This window comes from Somniosus microcephalus, chromosome 12 (genome assembly GCF_052327205.1).
Source record: "Somniosus microcephalus isolate GS21.2 chromosome 12, FLI_Smic_1.0, whole genome shotgun sequence".
Classification (NCBI taxonomy): Eukaryota; Metazoa; Chordata; class Chondrichthyes; order Squaliformes; family Somniosidae; genus Somniosus; species Somniosus microcephalus.
In genome coordinates, this window is record NC_140998.1 from 205,418,599 (window position 1) to 205,437,948 (window position 19,350).

Consider the following 19,350-nt stretch of genomic DNA (forward strand, 5'->3'; position numbering starts at 1 on the left):
CTGCCCCTCCGATAGTGCGGCACTCCCTCAGTACTGTCTCTCCGACAGTGCGGGGCTCCCTCAGTACTGTCCCTCCGACAGTGCGGCGCTCCCTCAGTACTGACCCTCCGACAGTGCGGCGCTCCCTCAGTACTGCCCCTCCGACAGTTCGGTGCTCCCTCAGCACTGACCCTCCGACATTGCAGCGCTCCCTCAGTACTGCCCATCTGACAGTGCGGCGCTCCATCAGCACTGCCCTCCGACAGTGCGGCACTCCCTCAGTACTGCCCCTCCGACAGTGCGGTGCTGCCTCAGTACTATCCCTCCAACAGTGCGGGGCTCCCTCAGCACTGCCCCTCCGAAAGTGCGGCGCTCCCTCAGTACTGCCCCTCCGACAGTGCGGCGCTCCCTCAGTACTGCCCCTCTGACAGTGCAGCGCTCCCTCAGTGCTGCCCCTCCAACAGTGCGGTGCTCCCTCAGTACTGCCCCTCCAGCAGTGCGGGGCTCCCTCAGCACTGCCCCTCCGACAGGTCGGCGCTCCCTCACTACTGCCCCTCTGACAGTGCGGCGCTCCCTCAGTACTGAGCCTCCGACAGTGCGGCACTCCCTCAGTACTGCCCCTCCAACAGTGCGTTGCTCCCTCAGTAGCGCCCCTCCGACACTGCGGCGCTCCCTCAGTACTGCCCCTCCGACAGTGCAGCGCTCCCTCAGTACTGGCCCTCCAACAGTGCAGCGCTCCCTCAGTGCCGCCCCTCTGATAGTGCGGCACTCCCTCAGTACTGCCTCTCCGACAGTGCGGCGCTCCCTCAGTACTGTCCCTCTGACAGTGCGGCACTCCCTCAGTAATGCCCCTCCGTCAGTGCAGCACTCCCTCAGTACTGCCCCTCCGACAGTGCAGCGCTCCCTCAGTAGTGACCCTCCGACAGTGCAGCGCTGCCTCAGTACCGCCCCTCCGATAGTGCGGCACTCCCTCAGTACTGCCTCTCCGACAGTGTGGCGCTCCCTCAGTACTGTCCCTCCGACAGTGCGGCACTCCCTCAGTACTGGCCCTCCGACAGTGCAGCACTCCCTCAGTACTGCCTCTCCGACAGTGTGGCGCTCCCTCAGTACTGTCCCTCCGACAGTGCGGCGCTCCCTCAGTACTGCCCCTCCAACAGTGCGGTGCTCCCTCAGTACTGCCCCTCCAACAGTGCGGGGTCCCTCAGCACTGCCCCTCCGACAGTGCGGGGCTCCCTCAGCACTGCCCCTCCGACAGTGCGGTGCTCTCTCAGTACTGCCCCTCCGACAGTGCGGCGCGCCCTCAGTACTGACCCTCCGACAGTGCGGCGCTCCCTCAGTACTGCCCCTCCGACAGTGGGAGTGTCGGCCTGGATTTCCCTGCACAAGTCTCTCGACTGGGGCTCGAACCCATAACCTTCTGACTCAGAGGCGAGAGAGAGAGTGCTGCCCACTGAACCATGGCCGGTACATCCTAACATGATGCAATGGTACTGATGAAGGACATGCTCCACCTGCCCTGTCCATGGCGTCTGACCATCTGGTGGGTCAAGAGTGGACAACTAGACAAGGATCCGTTCAGCTCGCTGTCTCCCCGTGGGGCTTGTTGACAAGACATGCGATACCTGATTGGGGCTTTCCATGGTATCGCTTGTGGACTCCGCAAGGGTTAAGACCCTGTTCGAAAAACAACGGCAGTAACTGTGCCCAGCCAGGCATGGCATGTGATGGGACGTTGAGGTTGTCTCAAATTCCCCTTTCTGTCTTCTGATTGTTTAATAACGTCTTTAGTGAATAGTTCTACGAATTAAGTTGGGGGATTTTTACCAATGAGGACTCGAACCCTTTGAGAGCACACTGAGCACAACACGGGGTTAGATACAGAGTAAAGCGTCCTCTACACTGTCCCGTCAAACACTCCCAGGGCAGGTACAGCACGGGTTAGATACAGAGTAAAGCGTCCTCTACACTGTCCCGTCAAACACTCCCAGGGCAGGTACAGCATGGGTTAGATACAGAGTAAAGCTCCCTCTACACTGTCGCATCAAACACTCCCAGGGCAGGTACAGCACGGGTTAGATACAGAGTAAAGCTCCCTCTACACTGTCCCATCAAACACTCCCAGGGCAGGTACAGCACGGGTTAGATACAGAGTAAAGCTCCCTCTACACTGTCCCATTAAACACTCCCAGGGCAGGTGCAGCACGGGTTAGATACAGAGTAATGCTCCCTCTACACTGTCCCCATCAAACACTCCCAGGGCAGGTACAGCACGGGTTAGATACCGAGTAAAGCTCCCTCTACACTGTCCTTTCAAACACTCCCAGGGCAGGTACAGCACGGGGTTAGCTACAGAGTAAACCTCCCTCTACACTGTCCCATCAAACACTCCCAGGGCAGGTACAGCACGGGTTAGATACAGAGTAAAGCTCCCTCTACACTGTCCCATCAAACACTCCCAGGGCAGGTACAGCACGGGTTAGATACAGAGCAAAGCTCCCTCTACACTGTCCCATTAACCACTCCCAGGGCAGGTACAGCATGGGTTAGATACAGAGTAAAGCTCCCTCTACATTGTCCCATCAAACACTCCCAGGGCAGGTACAGCACGGGTTAGATACAGAGTAAAGCTCCCTCTACACTGTCCCATGAAACACTCCCAGGGCAGGTACAGCATGGGTTAGATACAGAGTAAATCTCCCTCTACACTGTCCTGTCAAACACTCCCAGGACAGGTATAGCACGGGTTAGATACAGAGTAAAGTTCTCACTACACTGTCCCATCAAACACTCCCAGGGCAGGTACAGCACGGGTTAGATACAGAGTAAAGCTCCCTCTATACTGTCCCATCAAACACTCCCAGGGCAGGTACAGCACGGGTTAGATGCAGATTAAAGCTCCCTCTGCACTGTCCCATCAAACACACCCAGGGCAGGTACAGCACGGGTTAGATACAGAGTAAAGCTCCCTCTACACTGTCCCATCAAACACACCCAGGGCAGGTACAGCACGGGCTTGATACAGAGTAATGCTCCCGCTACACTGTCCCATCAAACACTCCCAGGGCAGGTACAGCACGGGTTAGATACAGAGTAAAGCTCCCTCTACACTGTCCCATCAAACACTCCCGGGGCAGGTACAGCACGGGTTTGATACAGAGTAAAGCTCCCTCTGCACTGTCCCATCAAACACTCCCAGGGCAGGTACAGCACGGGTTAGATACAGAGTAAAGCTCCCTCTGCACTGTCCCATCAAACACTCCCAGGGCAGGTACAGCACGGGTTAGATACAGAGTAAAGCTCCCTCTACACTGTCCCATCAAACACTCCCAGGGCAGGTACAGCACGGACTCGATCCAGAGTAAAGCTCCCTCTACACTGTCCCATCAAACACTCCCAGGGCAGGTACAGCATGGGTTAGATACAGATTAAAGCTCCCTCTACACTGTCCCATCAAACACTCCCACGGCAGGTACAGCACGGGTTCGATACAGAGTAAAGCTCCCTCTACACTGTCCCATCAAACACTCCCAGGGCAGGTACAGCACGGTTCAGATACAGAGTAAAGCTCCCTCTACACTGTCCCATCAAACACTCCCAGGGCAGGTACAGCACAGGTTAGATACAGAGTAAAGCTCCCTCTACACTGTCCCATCAAACACTCCCAGGGCAGGGACAGCATGGGGTTAGATACAGAGTAAAGCTCCCTCTACACTGTCCCATCAAATACTCCCAGGGCAGGTACGGCACGGGATTAGATACAGAGTAAAGCTCCCTCTGGACTGTCCCATCAAACACTCCAAGGGCAGATACAGCACGGGTTAGATACAGAGTAAAGCACCCTCTACACTGTCCCATCAAACACTCCCAGGGCAGCTGCAGCACGGGGTTAGATACAGAGTAAAGCTCCCTCTGGACTGTCCCATCAAACACTCCCAGGGCAGCTACAGCACGGGGTTAGATAGAGAGTAAAGCTCCCTCTAGACTGTCCCATCAAACACTCCCAGGGCAGGTACAGCACGGGTTAGATACAGAGTAAAGCTACCTCTACACTGTCCCATCAAACACTCGCAGGGCAGGTACAGCATGGGTTTGATACAGAGTAAAGCTCCCTCTACACTGTCCCATCAAACACTCCCAGGGCAGGTACAGCACAGGTTAGATACAGAGTAAAGCTCCCTCTGCACTGTCCCATCAAACACTCCCAGGGCAGGTACAGCACGGGTTAGATACAGAGTAAAGCTCCCTCTGCACTGTCCCATCAAACACTCCCAGGGCAGGTACAGCACGGGTTAGATACAGAGTAAAGCTCCCTCTACACTGTCCCATCAAACACTCCCAGGGCAGGTACAGCACGGACTCGATCCAGAGTAAAGCTCCCTCTACACTGTCCCATCAAACACTCCCAGGGCAGGTACAGCATGGGTTAGATACAGATTAAAGCTCCCTCTACACTGTCCCATCAAACACTCCCACGGCAGGTACAGCACGGGTTCGATACAGAGTAAAGCTCCCTCTACACTGTCCCATCAAACACTCCCAGGGCAGGTACAGCACGGTTCAGATACAGAGTAAAGCTCCCTCTACACTGTCCCATCAAACACTCCCAGGGCAGGTACAGCACAGGTTAGATACAGAGTAAAGCTCCCTCTACACTGTCCCATCAAACACTCCCAGGGCAGGGACAGCATGGGGTTAGATACAGAGTAAAGCTCCCTCTACACTGTCCCATCAAATACTCCCAGGGCAGGTACGGCACGGGATTAGATACAGAGTAAAGCTCCCTCTGGACTGTCCCATCAAACACTCCAAGGGCAGATACAGCACGGGTTAGATACAGAGTAAAGCACCCTCTACACTGTCCCATCAAACACTCCCAGGGCAGCTGCAGCACGGGGTTAGATACAGAGTAAAGCTCCCTCTGGACTGTCCCATCAAACACTCCCAGGGCAGCTACAGCACGGGGTTAGATAGAGAGTAAAGCTCCCTCTAGACTGTCCCATCAAACACTCCCAGGGCAGGTACAGCACGGGTTAGATACAGAGTAAAGCTACCTCTACACTGTCCCATCAAACACTCGCAGGGCAGGTACAGCATGGGTTTGATACAGAGTAAAGCTCCCTCTACACTGTCCCATCAAACACTCCCAGGGCAGGTACAGCACAGGTTAGATACAGAGTAAAGCTCCCTCTACACTGTCCCATCAAACATTCCCAGGGCAGGTACAGCACGGGGTTAGATGCAGAGTAAAGCTCCCTCTACACTGTCCCATCAAACACTCCCAGGGCAGGTACAGCACAGGTTAGATACAGAGTAAAGCTCCCTCTACACTGTCCCATCAAACACTCCCAGTGCAGATACAGCACGGGGTTATATACAGAGTAAAGCTCCCTCAACACTGTCCCATCAAACACTCCCAGGGCAGGGACAGAAGTGTGACATTCCCCAATTTGGTCATCCTCTTGACCCGGCTGAGAGTAGCTTCCGGCTTCCGGCAATTGATCTGAGGTTTAGTCGCATGGGTCCCTTGCGCGTGGGCCACGGGCCTGAGCCGGGGAATCGCGTCTCAGGGAAGGGCTCCCTTGCGCCCGGGAGAGACTTGGACCTCACATCGGTCTTGAGCCTGGATTGGCAGCTGAGCTGCCCGAGGTGAAAGGCCCTTGTTGGAACTAGACGTCCTCCTTCACCCAGTGCACCAGTTGCCCTTTCTCGCACCGGGCCCCAGCCAGTTACGAGAAATAGCTCAATAGGGTTGCCAGCCACAGGTAGACTTTGAATACTGCACAGCCCTGTGGTGACACTCAAACTGATATATGCAAATCCGAGGTAAGTGAATTTTCGCAGTGGCTCAGACGCGCTTGCTGTTGGTATTTGGGAACACGCTGAAGACTGAGAAAAATTATCACTGAGTGCAGCCGATTAGCATGAGTCACGTATTTATTGCTTCTCCTCAGCACTCCCCCTCCCCCCACCACCTCAAAAATGGACATCTTGTGCACATCAAAGACAGCTCCCTGCCCCAGCTACCGACTCCATCCCTCTCCCTGGCCACTGTCTGGGACCGAACCAGACTGTTCCCTACCTTGGGGTCGCCTTTGACCCCGAGATAGAGTCATAGAGTCGTAGAGCGCAGAAAGAGGCCCTTCGGCCCATCGTGTCCGCGCCGGCCATCAAGCCCTGCCTAATCTAATCCCATTTTCCAGCACTTGGTCCGTAGCTTTGTATGCTATGGTGTTTCAAGTGCTCATCTAAATGCTTCTTGAATGTTGTGAGGGTTCCTGCCTCTACCACCCTTTCAGGCAGTGAGTTCCAGATTCCAACCACCCTCTGGGTGAAAAAGTTTTGCCTCAAATCTCCTCTAAACCTCCTGCCCCTTACCTTGAAACTATGCCCCCTGGTTATTGACCCCTCCACTAAGGGGAAAAGTTCCTTTCTATCTACCCTATCTATGCCCCTCATAATTTTGTACACCTCAATCAGGTCCCGCCTCCAGCCTTCTCTGCTCTAAGGAAAACAATCCCAGCCTGTCCAGTCTCTCTTCATACCTTCCGACCCCCATATCCGCTCCCTCCCAAGGATTTACAAGGGTGTTACCGGGAGTGGAGAATCTTAGCTGTGAGGAAAGACTGGATAGGCTGTGTCTGTTTTCCTTGGAACAGAGGAGGCTGAGGAGAGACCTTATTGAGGTGTATAAAATTATGAGGGGGCCTAGATAAAGTGGAGAGAAAGGACCTATTTCCCTTAGCACAGGGGTCAAAAACCAGGGGGCACAGATTTAAAGTAATTGGTGGAAGGTTTAGAGGATTTGAGGGGAAATTTCTTCACCAGAGGGTTGTGGGGGTCTGGAACTCACTGCCTGAAAGGGTGATAGAGGCAGGAACCCTAACCACATTTAAAAAGTACTTGGATGTGCACTGGGGATGCTGTAACCTGCAGGGCTACGGACCAAGAGCTGGCAAGTGGGATTAGGCTGGAGAACGCTTTGTTGGCCGGCGCGGACACGATGGGCCGGAATGGCCTCCTTCCGTGCTGTAACTCGCTATGATTCTATAATCACCGAAACCGCCTGTTTCCACCTCCGGGACATTTCCCGTCTCCACCCCTGCCTCAGCCCATCAACCACTGAAAACCCTCGTTCACGCCTTGGTTCCCTCCAGTTTAGAAGATTAAGGGGCGATCTAATCGAGGCGTTTGAGATGATTAAAGGAGTCGATAGGGTAGAGAGAGAAACTATTTCCTCTGGTGGGGGGAGTCCAGAACAAGGGGGCAGAACCTTAAAATTAGTGCCAGGCCGTTCAGGGGTGATGTCAGGAAGCACTTCTTCACACTTCCCATGGAGGGAGTGCAGCGAAGTCTCACCAGACTGGGATACCTGGGATGGCAGGATTGACGTATGAGGAGAGATTGGGTCGATTGGGCTTGTACTCGCTGGAGTTTAGAAGAATGAGAGGGGATCTCATTGAAACTTATAAAATTCTGACAGGACTGGACAGACTAGATGCAGGAAGGATATTCCCGATGGCCGGGGAGTCCAGAACCAGGGGTCACAGTCTAAGGATAAGGGGTAAGCCATTTAGGACTGAGATGAGGAGGAATTTCTTCACCCAGAGAGTGGTGAACCTGTGGAATTCTCTACCACACAAGGCAGTAGAGGCCAATTCATTAAATATATTCAAGAAGGAGTTGGATATATTTCTTAAGGCTAAAGGGATCAAGGGGTATGGGGAGAAAGCAGGGACAGGGTACTGAATTTGGATGATCAGCCATGATCTCAATGAATGACGGAGCAGGCTCGAGGGGCCGAATGGCCTACTCCTGCTCCTATCTTCTATGTTTCTATGTTTCAAAGGGGGGAGGAAATCTGGAAATCCCTCCCCCAAAAAGTTGTTGAGGCTGGGGATCAATTGACAATATCAAAACTGAGATTGATCAATTTTTGTTGGGTAAGGGTATTAAGGGTTATGGAACCCAGGCGGGTAGATGGAGTTAAGATACAGACCAGCCGCGATCTGTTTGAATAGCGGAACAGGCTCGAGGGGCCGAATGGCCTCCTCTGAGTATCATGCTCCAACGCAAATGCTTGTGATCAGTCACAAGTGTGTCAGCTGTGGCTCAGTGGGTGGCACCCTCGCCTCTGAGTCAGAAGGTCGTGGGTTCAAGTTCCACTCCAGAGACTTAAGCACAAAAACCTAGGCCGACAATCTAGAGCAGTGCTGAATGAGCGCTGCACTGTCGGAGGGGCAGTGCTGAGGGAGTGCTGCACTGTCGGAGGGGCAGTACTGAGGGAGCGCCGCACTGTCGGAGGGGCAGTGCTGAGGGAGTGCCGCACTGTTGGAGGGGCAGTACTGAGGGAGCGCCGCACTGTCGGAGGGGCAGTGCTGAGGGAGTGCCGCACTGTCGGAGGGGCAGTACTGAGGGAGCGCCGCACTGTCGGAGGGGCAGTGCTGAGGGAGTGCCGCACTGTCGGAGGGGCAGTACTGAGGGAGCACCGCACTGTCGGAGGGGCAGTACTGAGGGAGCGCCGCACTGTCGGAGGGGCAGTGCTGAGGGAGTGCCGCACTGTCGGAGGGGCAGTACTGAGGGAGTGACGCACTGTCGGAGGGGCAGTGCTGAGGGAGCGCCGCACTGTCGGAGAGGCAGTACTGAGGGAGCGCCGCACTGTCGGAGAGGCAGTACTGAGGGAGCGCCGCACTGTCGGAGAGGCAGTGCTGAGGGAGCTCCGCACTGTCGGAGGGGCAGTGCTGAGGGAGTGCCGCACTGTCGGAGGGGCAGTACTGAGGGAGCGCCGCACTGTCGGAGGGGCAGTGCTGAGGGAGCGCCGCACTGTCGGAGAGGCAGTACTGAGGGAGCGCCGCACTGTCGGAGAGGCAGTACTGAGGGAGCGCTGCACTGTCGGAGGGGCAGGGCTGAGGGAGCGCCGCACTGTCGGAGGAGCAGTACTGAGGGAGCGCCGCACTGTCGGAAGGGCAGTACTGAGGGGGCGCCACACTGTCGGAGGGGCAGCACTGAGGGAGCGCCGCACTGTCGGAGGAATAGTACTGAGGGAGCACTGCACTGTCAGAGGGGCAGTACTGAGGGAGTGCCGCACTGTTGGAGGGGCAATACTGAGGGAGCGCTGCACTGTCGGAGGGACAGTACTGAGGGAGCGCCGCACTGTCGGAGGGACAGTACTGAGGGAGCGTTGCACTGTCGGAGGGACAGTACTGAGGGAGCGCTGCACTGTCGGAGGGGCAGTACTGAGGGAGCGCTGCACTGTCGGAGGGGCAGTACTGAGGGAGCGCTGCACTGTCGGAGGGGCAGTACTGAGGGAGCGCTGCACTGTCGGAAGTGCAGTACTGAGGGAGCGCCGCACTGTTGGAGGGGCAGTACTGAGTGACCGCTGCACTGTTGGAGGGGCAGTACCGAGGGAGAGCTGCACTTTCGGAGGTGCCGTCTGTCGGATGAGACATCAAACCGAGGCCCGATCTGCCCTCTCAGGTGGATGCAAGTGATCCGATGGGCACTATTTGGAAGACGAGCAGGGGGAGTTCTCCCCCGCCTCCTGGGGCCAATATTTCTCCCTCAGTCGACATCACTAAAAGAGATGATCTGGTCATTATCACATTGCTGTTTGTGGGAGCTTGCTGTGCGCAAATTGGCTGCCACATTTCCTACATTACAACAGTGACCAAACTTCAAAAAGTACTTCATTGGCTGTGAAGCGCTTTGAGACGACCTGAGGTTGTGAGAGGCGCTGGAGAAATGCAAGACTTTCTCTGTTTAAGAGCAGTTAAAAGCTTCGCAGTGCATTGCAGACAGTTTGGAAATTTGAGGTTATAAGTGGGGAGATTATCAGTTGTCACGGCAACAGAGCAATGCTGTATTTTGATTATGGAGAAGATCCGAGCTTCAGTGCCAGTAGTTCCTTCGCTCTGACACACCCAATGGGTTCATCTGTTGAAAATGAAGAATTGAGTTCCTTTATGTTTACTGTCTATCGAATATTAGCAAGAAATTTGACATTTTGTGTAACGGAGGCATGTGTGAAGAATGCTGATTAGTCTTGACTTTTGTGTAAATTTTCTATTTACCGACAGAAGGATGTCAATGAAACACGTTACAACTCAGATGTCCACTGTTTCATCAAACGCTCCCAGCGTACGGGTTAGATATAGAGAAAAGCTCCCTCTAAACTGTCCCATCAAACACTCCCAGGGCAGGTGCAGCCAGGGGTAGATACAGAGTAAAGCTCCCTCTACACTGTCCCATCAAACACTCCCAACGCACGGTTTAGATACACAGCAACGCTCCCTCTACACTGTCCCATCAAAGACTCCCGGGCCAGGAACAGCACGGGTTAGATACAGAGGAAAGCACCCTCTACACTGTCCCATCAAACACTCCCAGGGCAGGGACAGCACGGAGTTAGATACAGAGTATAGCTCCCTCTACACTGTCCCATCAAACACTCCCAGGGCAGGTACAGCATGGGTTAGATACAGTGTAAATCTCCCTCTACACTGTCCCATCAAACACTCGCAGGGCAGGTACAGCACGGGTTAGATACAGAGTAAAGCTCCCTCTACACTGTCCCATCAAACACTCCCAGGGCAGGTACAGCACGGGTTAGAGACAGAGTAAAGCTTCCTCTACACTGTCCCATCAAACACTCCCAGGGCATGTACAGCACGGGTTAGCTACAGAGTAAAGCTCCATCTACACTGTCCCATCAAACACTCCCAGGGCAGGTACAGCACGGGTTAGATACAGAGTAGAGCTCCCTCTACATGTCCCATCAAACACTCCCAGAGCAGGTCCAGCACGGGTTAGATATAGAGTAAAGCTCCCTCTACACTGTCCCATGAAACACACGCAGGGCAGGTACAACACGGGGTTAGATACAGAGTAAAGCTCCCTCTACACTGTCCCATCAAACACTCCCAGGGCATGTACAGCACGGGTTAGCTATAGAGTAAAGCGCCATCTACACTGTCCCATCAAACACTCCTTGGGCAGGTACAGCACGGGTTAGATACAGAGTAAAGCTCCCTCTACACTGTCCCATGAAACACACGCAGGGCAGGTACAGCACGGGTTAGATACAGAGTAAAGCTCCCTCTACACTGTCCCATCAAACACTCCCAGGGCAGGTACAGCATGGGTTAGATACAGAGTAAAGCTCCCTCTACACTGTCCCATCAAACACTCCCAAGGCAGGTAGAGCACGGGTTAGATACAGAGTAAAGCTCCCTCTACATGCCCCATCAAACACTCCCAGGGCAAGTACAGCACGGGTTAGATACAGAGTAAAGCTCCCTCTACACTGTCCCATCAAACACTCCCAGGGCAGGTACAGCACGGGTTCGATACAGAGTAAAGCTCCCTCTACGCTGTCCCATCAAACACTCCCAAGGCAGGTAGAGCACGGGTTAGATACAGAGTAAAGCTCCCTCTACATGTCCCATCAAACACTCCCAGGGCAAGTACAGCACGGGTTAGATACAGAGTAAAGCTCCCTCTACACTGTCCCATCAAACACTCCCAGGGCAGGTACAGCACGGGTTAGATACAGAGTAAAGCTCCCTCTACACTGTCCCATCAAACAGTCCCAGGGCAGGTACAGCACGAATTAGATACAGAATAAAGCTCCCTCTACACTGTCCCATCAAACACTCCCAGGGCAGGTACAGCACGGAGTTAGACACAGAGTAAAGCTCCCTCTACACTGTCCCATCAAACAATCCCAGGGCAGGTACAGCACGGGTTAGGTACACAGTAAAGCTGCCTCTACACTGCACCATCAAACACTCCCAGGCCAGGTAGAGTACGGAGTTAGATACAGAGTAAAGCTCCCTCTACACTGTCCCATCAAACACTGCCAGGGCAGGTACAGCACGAGTTAGATACAGAGTAAAGCTCACTCTACACTGCTCCATCAAACACTCCCAGGGCAGGTACAGCACGGGGTTAGATAGAGAGTAAAGCTCCCTCTACACTGTCCCATCAAACACTCCCAGGGCAGGTCCAGCACGCGTTAGATACAGAGTAAAGCTCCCTCTACACTGTTCCATCAAACACTCCCGGGGCAGGTACAGCACGGGTTATATACAGAGCATATCTCCCTCTACAGTGTCCCATCAAACACTCCCAGGGCAGGTACAGCACGGGTTAGATACAGGGTAAAGCTCCCTCTACACTGTCCCATCAATCAGTCCCGGGTCATGGACAGCACGGGGTTAGATACAGAGTAATGCTCCCTCTACACTGTCCCACCAAGCACTCCCAGGGCAGGTACAGCACGGGTTAGATACAGAGTAAAGCTCCCTCTTCACTGTCCCATCAAACCCTCCCAGGGCAGGTACAGCACGGGTTAGATACAGAGTAAAGATCCCTCTACACTGTCCCAGCAAACACTCCCACGGCAGGTACAGCACGGATTAGATACAGAGTAAAGCTCCCCCGACACAGTCCCATCAAACACTCCCAGGGCAGGTACAGCACGGGTTAGATACAGAGTAAAGCTCCCCCTACACTGTCTCATCAAACACTCCCAGGGCAGGTACAGCACGGGTTAGATACAGAGGAAAGCTCCCTCTACACTGTCACATCAAACACTCCCAGGGCAGGTACAGCACGGGTTGAATACAGAGTAAAGCTGCCTCTACACTGTCCCATCAAACACTCCCAAGGCAGGTACAGCACGGGTTAGCTACAGAGTAAAGCTCCATCTACACTGCCCATCAAACACTCCCAGGGCAGGTACAGCATGGGGTTAGATACAGAGTAAAGCTCCCTCTACACTGTCCCATCAAACACTCCCAGGGAAGGCACAGCACAGGTTAGATACAGAGTAAAGCTCCCTCTACACTGTCCCATCAAACACCCCCAGGGCAGGTACAGCACGGATTAGATACAGAGTAAAGCTGCCTCTACACTGTCCCATCAAACACTCCCAGGGCAGGTACAGCACGGGTTAGATACAGAGTAAAGCTGCCTCTACACTGTCCCATCAAACAGTCCCGGGTCATGTACAGCACGGGGTTAGATACAGAGTAAAGCTCACTCAACACTGTCCCATCAAAAACTCCCAGGGCAGGTGCAGCCAGGGGTAGATACAGAGTAAAGCCCCCTCTACACTGTATCATCAAACACTCCCAGGGCAGGTACAGCACGGGTTAAATACAGAGTAAAGCTCCCTATACACTGTCCCATCAAACACTCCCAGGGCAGGTACAGCATGGGTTAGCTCCAGATTAAAGCTCCATCTACACTGTCCCATCAAACACTCCCAGGGCAGCTACAGCACGGTTTAGATACAGAGTAAAGCTCCCTCTACACTGTCCCATCAAACACTCCCAGAGCAGGTACAGCCAGGTTTAGATACAGAGTAAAACTCCCTCTACACTGTCCCCTCAAACACTCGCAGGGCAGGTACAGCACGGGTTAGATACAGAGTAAAGCTGCCACTACACTTTCGCATCAAACACTCCCGGATCAAGTACAGCCCGGGTTAGACACAGAGTAAAGCTCCCTCTACACTGTTCCATCGAACACTCCCAGGGCAGGTATAACACAGGTTAGATACAGAGTAAAGCTCCCTCTACACGGTCCCATCAAACACTCCCAGTGTAGGAACAGCACGGGTTAGATACAGAGTAAAGCTCCCTCTACACTGTCCCATGAAACACTCCCAGGGCAGGTACAGCATGGGTTAGCTACAGAGTAAAGCTCCATCTACACTGTCCCATCAAACCCTCCCAGGGCAGGTACAGCAAGGGTTAGATACAGAGTACAGCTCCCTCGAAACTGTCCCATCAAACACTCCCAGGGCAGGTACAGCACGGGTTAGATACAGAGTAAAGCACCCTCTACACTGTCTTGTCAAACACTCGCAGGGCAGGTACAGCACGGGTTAGATACAGGGTAAAGCTCCCTCTACACTGTCCCATCAAACACTCACAGGGCAGGTTCAGCACGGGTTAGATACAGAGTAAAGCTCCCTCTACACTGTCCCAGCAAACACTCCTAGGGCAGGTACCGCACAGGTTAGATACAGAGTAAAGCTCCCTCTACACTATCCCATCAAACACTCCCAGGGCAGGTACAGCACGGGTTCGATACAGAGTAAAGCTCCCTCTACACTGTCCCATCAAACACTCCCAAGGCAGGTACAGCACGGGTTAGATACAGAGTAAAGTTCCCTCTACACTGTCCCATCAAACACTCCCAGGGCATGAACACCACGGGTTAGCTACAGAGTAAAGCTCCATCTGCACTCTCCCATCAAACACTCCCAGGGCAGGTACAGCACGGGTTAGATACAGAGTAAAGCTCCCTCTACATGTCCCATCAAACACTCCCAGAGCAGGTACAGCACGGGTTAGATACAGAGTAAAGCTCCCTCTACACTGTCCCATCAAACACTCCCAGGGCAGGTACAGCACGGGTTAGATACAGAGTAAAGCTCCCTCTACGCTGTCCCATCAAACACTCCCAAGGCAGGTACAGCACGGATTAGATACAGAGTAAAGCTCCCTCTCCATGTCCCATCAAACACTCCCAGGGCAGGTACAGCACGGGTTAGATACAGAGTAAAGCTCCCTCTACACTGTCCCATCAAACACTCGCAGGGCAGGTACAGCACGGGTTAGATACAGAGTAAAGCTCCCTCTACACTATCCCATCAAACACTCCCAGGGCAGGTACAGCACGGGTTAGATACAGAGTGAAGCTCCCTCTACACTGTCCCATCAAACAGTCCCAGGGCAGGTACAGCACGAGTTAGATGCAGAATAAAGCTCCCTCTACACTGTCCCATCAAACACTCCCAGGGCAGGTACAGCACGAGTTAGATACAGGGTAAAGCTCCCTCTACACTGTCCCATCAAACATTCCCAGCGCACGGTTTAGATACACAGCAACGCTCCCTCTATATTGTCCCATCAAAGACTCCCGGGGCAGGAACAGCACGGGTTAGATACAGAGGAAAGCACCCTCTACACTGTCCCATCAAACACTCCCAGGGCAGGTACAGCACGGGTTAGATACAGAGTAAAGCTCCCTCTACACTGTCCCATCAAACACCCCCAGGGCAGGTACAGCACGGATTAGATACAGAGTAAAGCTGCCTCTAAACTGTCCCATCAAACACTCCCAGGGCAGGTACAGCATGGATTAGATACAGAGTAAAGCTGCCTCTACACTGTCCCATCAAACAGTCCCGGGTCATGTACAGCACGGGGTTAGATACAGAGTAAAGCTCACTCAACACTGTCCCATCAAACACTCCCAGGACAGGTGCAGCCAGGGGTAGATACAGAGTAAAGCTCCCCCTACACTGTCCCATCAAACACTCCCAGGGCAGGTACAGCATGGGTTAGATACAGAATAAAGCTCCCTCTACACTGTCCCATCAAACACACCCAGGGCAGGTACAGCACGGGGTTAGATCCAGAGCAAAGCTCCCTCTACACTGTCCCATCAAACACTCCCAGGGCAGGTACAGCAAGGAGTTATATACAGAGTAAAGCTCCCTCTACACTGTCCCATCAAACACTCCCAGGGCAGGTACAGCACGGGTTAGATACAGAGTAAAGCTCCCTCTACACTGTCCCATCAAACACTCCCAGGGCAGGCACAGCACGGATTAGATACAGTGTAAAGCTGCCTCTACACTGTCCAATCAAACAGTCCCGGGTCATGTACATCACGGGGTTAAAAAAAGAGTAAAGCTTACTCAACATTGTCCCATCAAACACTCCCAGGGCAGGTGCAGCCAGGGGTAGATACAGAGTAAAGCTCCCTCTACACTGTATCATCAAACACTCCCAGGGCAGGTGCAGCCAGGGGTAGATACAGAGCAAAGCTCCCTCTGCACTGTCGGATAAAACACGCCCAGGGCAGGTACTGCATGGGTTAGCTACAGAGTAAAGCTCCCTCTACACTGTCCCATCCAACACTCCCAGAGCAGGTACAGCACTGGTTAGATACAGAGTAAAACTCCCTCTACACTGTCCCATCAAACAATCCCAGGGCAGGTACAGCACGGGTTAGATACAGAGTAACGCTCCCTCTACACTGTCTCATCAAACACTCCCACGGCAGGTAAATCACGGGTTAGATACAGAGTAAAGCTGCCTCTACACTTTCGCATCAAACACTCCCGGGGCAGGTACAGCCCGGGTTAGATACAGAGTAAAGCTCCCTCTACACTGTCCCATCAAACACTCCCAGGGCAGGTACAACACGGGTTAGATACAGAGTAAAGCTCCCTCTACACAGTCCCATCAAGCTCTCCCAGGGCAGGTACAGCACGGATTAGATGCAGAGTAAAGCTCCCTCTAATCTGTCCCATCAAACACTCCCAGGGCAGGTACAGCACGGAGTTAGATACAGAGTAACGCTCCCTCTACACTGTCTCATCAAACACTCCCACGGCAGGTAAATCACGGGTTAGATACAGATAAAGCTGCCTCTACACTTTCGCATCAAACACTCCCAGGGCAGGCACAGCATGGTTTCGATACAGAGTAAAACTCCCTCAACACTGTCCCATCAAACACTCCCAGTGCAGGTACAGCACGGGGTTAGATACAGAGTAAAGCTCCCTCTACACTGCCCCATCAAACACTCCCAGGGCAGGTACAGCACGGGTTAGATACAGAGTAAAGCTCCCTCTACACTGTCCCATCAAACACTCCCAGGGCAGGTACAGCACGGGTTAGATACAGAGTAAAGCTCCCTCTACACTGTCCCATCAAACACTCCCAGGGCAGGTACAGCACGGGTTAGATACAGAGTAAAGCTCCATCTGCACTGTCCCATCAAACACTCCCAGGGCAGGTACAGCACGGGTTAGATACAGAGGAAAGCTCCCTCTACACTGTCCCATCAAACACTCCCAGGGCAGGCACAGCACGGGTTAGAAACAGAGCAAAGCTCCCTCTATACGGTCCCATCAAACACTCCCAGGGCAGGTACAGCACGGGTTAGATACAGAGTAAAGCTCCCTCCACACTCTCCCATCAAACACTCCCAGCGCACGGTTTAGATACACAGTAAAGCTCCCTCTACACTGTCCCATCAAACACTCCCAGGGCAGGTACAGCCAGGGGTAGATACAGAGTAAAGCTCCCTCTACACTGCCCCATCAAACACGCCCAGGGCAGGTACAGTACGGGTTAGATACAGAGTAAAGCTCCCTCTACATTGTCCCATCAAACACTCCCAGGGCAGGTACAGCATGGGTTAGCTACAGAGTAAAGCTCCCTCTACACTGTCTCATCAAACACTCCCACGGCAGGTAACTCACGGGTTAGATACAGAGCAGAGCTGCCTCCACACTGTCGCATCAAACACTCCCAGGGCAGGTGCAGCCAGGGGTTAGCTACAGAGTAAAGCTCCCTCTAAACTGTCCCATCAAACACTTCCAGGGCAGGTACAGCATGGGTTAGCTACAGAGTAAAGCTCCCTCTACACTGTCCCATCAAACACTCCCAGGGCAGGTACAGCACGGGGTTAGATACAGAGTAAAGCTCCCTCTACACTGTCCCATCAAACAGTCCCGGGTCATGTACAGCACGGGGTTAGATACAGAGTGAAGCTCACTCTACACTGTCCCCTCAAACACTCCCAGGGCAGGTACAGCCCGGGGTAGACACAGAGTAAAGCTCCCTCTACACTGTCCCATCAAACGTTCCCAGGGCAGGTACAGCACTGGTAAGATACAGAGTAAAGCTCCCTCGAAACTGTCCCATCAAACACTCCCAGCGCAGGTACAGCTCTGGTTAGATACAGAATAAAGGTCCCTCTACACTGTCCCATCAAACACTCCCAGGGCAGGTACAGCACGGAGTTAGATACAGAGTAAAGCTCCCTCTACACTGTCCCATCAAACACTCCCGGGGCAGGTACATCATGGGTTAGATACAGAATAAAGCTCCCTCTACACTCTCCCATCAAACACTCCCAGGGCAGGTACAGTGCGGGTTGCATACAGAGTAAAGCTCCCTCTACACTCTCCCATCAAACACTCCCAGGGCAGGTACAGCATGGTTTAGATACAGAGTAAAACTCCCTCAACACTGTCCCATCAAACACTCCCAGGGCAGGTACAGCACGGGTTTAGATACAGAGTAAATCTCCCTCTACACTGTCCCATCAAACACTCCCAGGGCAGGTACAGCACTGGTTAGATACAGACTAAAGCTCCCTCTACACTGTCCCATCAAACACTCCCAGGGCAGGTAAAGCACGGGTTAGATACAGAGTAAAGCTCCATCTACACTGTCCCATCAAACACTCCCAGGGCAGGTACAGCACGGGTTAGATACAGAGTAAAGCTCCCTCTACACTGCCCCATCAAACACTCCCAGGGCAGGTACAGCACGGGTTAGATACAGAGCAATGCTCCATCTACACTGTCCCATCAAACACTCCCAGGGCAGGTACAGCACGGGTTAGATACAGAGTAAACCTCACTCTACTCTGTCCCATCAAACACTCCCAGCGCACGGTTTAGATACACAGTAACGCTCCATCTACACTGTCCCATCAAAGACTCCCGGGGCAGGTACAGCACGGGTTAGATACAGAGTAAAGCTCCCTCTGCACTGTCCCATCAAACAGTCCCGGGTCATGTACAGCACGGGGCTAGATACAGAGTGAAGCTCCCTCTACACTGTCCCATCAAACACTCCCAGGGCAGGTACAGCCCGGGGTAGACACAGAGTAAAGCTCCCTCTACACTGTCCCATCAAACACTCCCAGGGCAGGTACAGCCCGGGGTAGACACAGAGTAAAGCTCCCTCTACACTGTCCCATCAAACACTCCCAGGGCAGGTACAGCCCGGGGTAGATACAGAGTAAAGCTCCCTCTACACTGTCCCATCAAACCCTCCCAGGGCAGGTACAGCACTGGTTAGATACAGAGTAAAGCTCCCTCTACACTGTCCCATCAAACACTCCCAGGGTAGGTACACCATGGGTTAGATACAGAGTAAAGCTCTCTCTGCACTGTCCCATCAAACACTCCCAGGGCAGGTACAGCCCGGGGTAGACACAGAGTAAAGCTCCCTCTACACTGTCCCATCAAACACTCCCAGGGCAGGTACAGCACGGGTTAGATACAGAGTAAAGCTCCCTCTACACTGTCCCATCAAACACTCCCAGGGCAGGTACAGCACGGGGTTAGATACAGAGTACTGAGTTAAGGAGAGAGAGCGAGAAAGAAAGAACTTGTATTTATATAGTGTGTTCTCCCCCTCGGGATGTCCCAAAGTGCTTTACAGCCAATGAAGTTCTTTTTGAAGTGCGGTCTTTGATGTAAAGTATGGAACACGGCAGCCAAACTTGCGCACAGCAAGATCCCACATGCATGATGAAAGAATTGGGCCA

At 53.3% G+C, this 19,350-nt stretch overlaps 1 protein-coding gene and 1 pseudogene across 1 annotated transcript in view; both read left to right on the plus strand.

Moving 5' to 3' along the window:
• bcl3 (BCL3 transcription coactivator) overlaps positions 1 to 19,350 on the plus strand; it is a 125,427-nt gene that overhangs the window by 8,041 nt on the left and 98,036 nt on the right. The window lies entirely within an intron of this gene.
• On the plus strand, positions 1,464 to 19,166 carry LOC147109959 (uncharacterized; annotated as a pseudogene).